The 6,055-nt window shown below is 31.9% G+C and overlaps 1 long non-coding RNA gene across 1 annotated transcript; it reads left to right on the top strand.

Annotated features, from left to right (window-relative positions):
- The first annotated feature begins 1,028 nt into the window (after positions 1-1,028).
- Positions 1,029-4,723, top strand: LOC124887396. The gene is made up of 2 exons (XR_007045083.1): positions 1,029-1,983; positions 4,322-4,723. It is a non-coding gene; the product is annotated as an uncharacterized LOC124887396 (long non-coding RNA).
- The last annotated feature ends 1,332 nt before the right edge of the window (positions 4,724-6,055 follow it).

Here is a 6,055-nt window from a genome sequence, read left to right as displayed (position 1 = left end):
AAAATACTAAAAAAAATATCAAACTTCTAGCACTTCAGTGTCTTCTGTTATCCAGATTTTCCTAGCAGGCCTCATTGGTGCTTCGTCATCACTTTGTACCTTATCTTCTTCTTTTCTCAAATCATAATTCCACAAAAGTGAAGCATATCTTGTGCGAAGAAGGTCTGGGTCGAAGTCAACATAAGGAACACTTTCACCATATATAAGGCACTCAACATTGTTGACACCTAATTTTTGCCCTCCATAACTAAATTTAACTCCGAGTTTCATCGATTTTGGATAAGATTACAACATTTATTTTATCTAGATAAAAAGCTTTTCAAGATTTTATATATGTAAATGTGTCATTTTAAGTAATGATTATATATTATCGTATTCAATTGAACGAAATTTTATAATTTTGTTACTTAAATATTTTATATTATAAAATATCAAATTTTTATCAAAGTTTATCTTGAAAATAAATTCAAAATAATTAAAATTTTGATTTAAATATGATTTATTCTAAAAATAATTTATTTGGAGAAATACTTGTTTAATTTAGTTAGATCAAGAAGCTCGGGATTAAATGAGAAATTAATTCATATCGAATTTTGACCATTCTATTAAATTTAATCATAATTGAAACTAAATTGATCACAATTGCAATAGGCCAATTAACTTTTAATTTGACCATAATTTAAATAGAATAGGCTAAATCTTAATTGAAATTATTTTTGAATAACCTTTAGCCTAATTGAGGTTATTTTTTTCAAATAATTTAAAAAATTACTAAATTTCTAATTTAATTAGGATCATAATAATCCAATTAAATTTAATTAGGGTTATTTTGATCCAATTAAATCTAACCAGGGTTTTTTAGATCCAATTAAATCTAATTGGGGTTATTAAATAACCCCTACATTAAACCCAATTCATCTAGGCCAAATTAACAAACCCCCCAGCAGACCAAAATATTCCCCCCCCCCCCCCCCCCGGCCCCCCCCAAACAAAAAAATCTGCCTACCCGGGCCCAACAACAACAAAAAACCATCCCAGCCCACTTCATAAAGCTACCAACCCAATTTCAACAAACAATTTCAGCAGCCCAAAATCCCTTCACCAAAACCGCCCCAACCCTTCTCTCATTTGAAGTTGGGCCAGCTGTGCAGCCCAATAGCACTAGCTGACCCGAGCCAACTACCAATCCACCCTTATCCCCTCTTTCAACAACCCACAACAACAATTTCAACGATACCAGCAACAACATCGATCAACAGCGCCCAAATTCCATGCAAAACCAACCCGATTTCACTCGCGAACCCGATCCCAGACCCGATTTCAACGCATACAAAACAAACATGTAAGAGACAAAACTCAACAACAACAATTAGCAACGGTCGATTCCAGCTCATGGAAATGACACCTCATTCGTTATCTCTTCCTATCTAAACTCGTACTAATTAGTACCATACGTGGCTTTAGTTAGCTCGAAATTTCAGAATATTGTTCGAATTTCAAAAAATTTTGGAATCAAATTCCCCCCAAATCTATGGAACCTGAAGAAGGTTCCAAGAATTTCCACCTGTTGGTTTTCCATTGGTTGATTGTAAGGAAAAGGACGAGAACCCCTCTCATCATCGTCCATTTTGCCAAGGTCAATTGACAGCCTTGGGATTTGGGTTTTTTTAACCCAAAATCCCACATCGATAGAAGGACGAATGGACTCCCAATTGTGTCTTCTATATAAGCTCACGGGTGAGCTAAAAAAAGGGTTCGAAATTTGAGGGGGATTGAGAAAAAGAAACGGAAGGAAGAAAGAAAAAAGAAAGGGTTTGAAAAAGGAGAAAAAGAAAAATCGGGGAGCATAAATCCGTTTTCTTTCGTAAAATTCCTTTCGTGGTTTCGTCAGCTAATCAGAGTTTCGAGGTGACGATTACGATATTTTTTTGGTGGTTATGATTCCGACAGAAGCTCGAGTCCCGTTCTGGTGCTCCGAAACAGGTAATCCTTCATCTCTTTAGTTTTGAAATATTTTCCTCTTCTTCTAGTCGATTCTTCTTTTAGTATTTTAGCCATATAATTGTGTTATTCATAATCGTAGTTTTGCTGGGTTTGTTTGCTGTAGAGGCCTTGAATGTCGTAGGTTTGATTAGGATAATGTTCTTGTTGTGATATTCCTGTGATTTCAACCTCAAATCTGTGTTAAATATTCGATTTCTGCGTGTTCATGTATTTTGCTGAGATATGAGTTTTTTGTTGCGTGTTTCCCTCTTATGTATATGCGTATCTTTTAATGGAAAGTTGGGTCTGTGTAGTGTATATGGGTATGCGTCTTGTTGTTGGTAGGAAATTGTCCGTCAATTAGTGTTAATGAAGGAGCCCCCTCACTGTGTATGCGTGGTGTGTGTATATGTGCATATTATTCTGTGAGGTCCCTCGATCTGTGATGGTGTGTGCAAAATTATAGAAGATGTGAGTGATGTGGAGTATCTGTGAGTGTATGTATTCGAAATAGTAGCCTAGCATAGTGTCAGTGTTATATTCCTCTCGATTGATATTTTGCAAAAAGACGTTTCGAATACTACACACGTTTAGCCCAGTTTGTCCTTCTTGTTTTTGCTTTTTTTTTTTTAGGGATATAGTGGGCCTGTCACCATGTCTTCTTTGATTAATAATGTCAAAAAAAAACAAGGGAGTTCATCCTCCAAATAAATGTTAAGCTAATGTGCATTTCGAATATTTTTTGCGATTCGGTAATGAGGCTTTGTTTTCAAATTCAAAAAGCCTTGAATTTCCCTTTTGTTTTGTTGATTATCTGTCTGTCAATTGAATAAGAAAGACTGGATGCATATAACTGGAGCGTCTATTCATGTCGTTTAGTGTTATGTCGCTAAGAAAGATTGCTTAAATTGTGTTTGAAGTCTGGGTGATTTCCTTCGAAACATGTATACTGTTTTCTTTGTTTTATTCTAGATCATGTTGCTCGTCAAGTTTATGCCTCAAAAATATTCTTCAATAAGAATTATTCTTCAATAAGATAGATAAATTTATTAATCTCCTATTTAATTGGCATCATAGTAGACAAGTCAGTAGTTCCTTTAATGGTTTGGTTCCAAGGAAATCTGTCCAGATTGGTAGTTAACCTATTATTTATGTGGAAATGGTATGATTCATTTTCTCCGTTGATTTTACGTATATAAAATATAAATTGGTTGGCTAGTTTTAATAGTTATTTCTTGCAAACTTAAACCATTAAGTTGTATTCCAGATATTCTTCCTCGCTGATTATCTTACCTCGATCACTATATAGATGCTTCGTTTCTATTCATTTCTTTCCGTTATTTTGAGAATCAGGTTTCGCTTATAATTTAATTTGTTTATCTCATTCATTTTAGATCCTTTATGCTTTGAAGTTTAGTCTGGAAACATGTATTAATTTCTTTTTTTTTATTCTTTTTCTTCGCATGTGAATGTGGCAGAGTCCGAAATGGACTCAACCCCTCTTTGCATCCCAATGGGCCAATAAGGCCCACCTTCCGAGTCAACTCCTAGTGAAAGTTTAGACGAATTACATGGCATACGATAGGGGTGTTCATGGATAGATTTGGGTCGGTTATTGGTCAAAACCATAACCAAACCAACTTAGTCGATTTTTTAATTTCTAAAATCAAATCAAACCCATACAAAAAAATAATCGTTGGTTTAGTTCAGTTTATAACTTTAGTTAATGATAAAAGTTGAAATTTTTCTTACAAAAATCCAATCCAACATATGAGATGTCAACCGAGTGTTGTTCCTCAACCTTGAAACTAAGATGTCAATTTAGTGTTATACCTAGACAAAACCATGAACAACACCATATAAATGTTTCTACAAAAGTATTTAGAAACTACTTATAAGAGAATGATATGATAAATCCCCAAAAGGTAAACACATAATTTTTTTGCTCAATAGGGACCAAAAAGAAAGTTCAAAATTAGTGATTATTGATAGTCTAATAAAACCCACCTATAAAATCTCATAGACAACAAGATAATTTTCACAATTAGTATCATTTGCTATTCAAAGTGCGAAAATCATATAGAATCTCATAACGTACATCAACTAGATGGAGACATATGATTAAAAGTGCTATGACTAAAGTTAAATTCATGATTAAAATTTAAAATATAAAAAATATATATATATTATTTATGAATAATATATATATATATATATATATATAGTCGGTTATTTTAGAGTAAAATCAATATCGAACCACATAAGTATCGATTTTAAAAATTTAAAATCAAACCTAACCAAATGTTGATTTTTTTAATCGGTTTGGTTTGGTTCGCAGTTCGGTTTGGCTTTTAACCAAACCATGAACACTCCTAGCATACGAATATAAGAAGATGGAAGAAGAGGATGGACCGAAGCCCATTGATGAAAGATCATTAAATTTTGCATTGTTGTTCGTTTTTTGCTTGTTCTTTTATTTATTTATTTATTTATTCATTTGGGCCTTGAAGCCAAAGTTGTAAATTTAATACAGGTGGAGCAAATTTTGGACCAACGGGCCTAAAAAATAGTTTAGGACAGGTTATGGGTCAAGGCCCAACATTTAGATTAGGACAGGTGAAAAATGGGTCGAAGGCCCAATTAGATTAGGACAGGTTTCGTTGATTTGGACTCAATGGCCTAAGTCTCTCACTTCCTTCTCCCTTTTTCCTTTTATGTATTTACTTGCTTATTAGTTTGTTTAGACTTGGTTAAAATCCCTACTAAATTTCTCAAAACTACTTCACACAAGTCTTTTAAAAAAATTCAATCATTTTTCAACAAATTAATCTTTTTGAAGTTAGTCAAAAGATGTTTTCAAACAGTCCAAATAACCGCAAGTTAGTGGATGTTTTAGGTGCTTTAAAAACCTTCCCAAAATGTTGATAGGAATTGCTTATTTAGAATCTTTAAATTTAAACGATTTATCTATTTTGGATCGTTTAAAGTATCATATAAAGATTTTCTTAATTTCTTTTTAAATAAATTAAGTGACGACTCTTAAAAGTCAAAATTTTCGCAAAACAAGCATATATCGCCATATACAATCCACAATCCCTGTAAAATATGCTCTTCAATATCCTTGATCGTGTGATATCTTATATTTATTGATCATGTGACATTCTATATGTGGTGCAAACTTTGAAAGTATTCTTGCCATGAATACAAATCAAAAAATTGTTTAAATCTATATTACATGTTTTTCTTACAAAAAAAAATACAGAACATAGTGTGTGTATATTTACTATAACATCATACATATTAAATTACAACAAATACATATATCACTGCATATATATTTTTAAAATACATGTCTGTTTCAGAATACATAAATAATTCATGTATTTACAAAATACATATTATAGTAATATTGAACAAACAAATACAAATATAAATGCATATCAAATACATATTTTAACATTGACAAATACAACTTTTGTCCTGATGTCTCAACAATAACAAAAATAATTACATATGTTAATTGTAGCAAATACATATCTTAACAATAACATATACAATTTCATATCTTAACAGTAAGAAATAAAACTACATACATATACATGTCTGAACAACACAAAATACATATCTTAAATAATAAAAAAATACTACAAATACATATGTTACCAATTGAAAAATAAATTTAAGCATAATCATGTGTATTAAAAAATATATATACCAGCATACGACCCATAATCTATAAAAATACAATACAAATACCTCTTTCACTTTTTCTTCTTCGAATTCATATTCAGATGAATTTTGATCAACAGGACTTGGTTCTCTTTTTCACAAATTTTTAAATTTATTGGGGTTTTGGATATGAAGGTTTTTTCAATCCTTTCCGCTTCATAATTTTTGCAATCTTCTCCTGATCGTTACAATGTTTCGATCTTACCTCTTCAATGCTCACTTCTCTCTCCGACTGAATAAGCGTAGAAATAAATTTAAAACCTTTATCTTGTGTTAAATCAAGACTAAATGATGGTGACCCCCCACCCCCCACCAAAAAAAATGGAATAACTAGGTTAAAGAA

This window comes from Capsicum annuum, chromosome 9 (assembly GCF_002878395.1).
Source record: "Capsicum annuum cultivar UCD-10X-F1 chromosome 9, UCD10Xv1.1, whole genome shotgun sequence".
Classification (NCBI taxonomy): Eukaryota; Viridiplantae; Streptophyta; class Magnoliopsida; order Solanales; family Solanaceae; genus Capsicum; species Capsicum annuum.
Note: the sequence above shows the minus strand (reverse complement) of the source record. Positions and strands in the feature narration are given on the sequence as shown.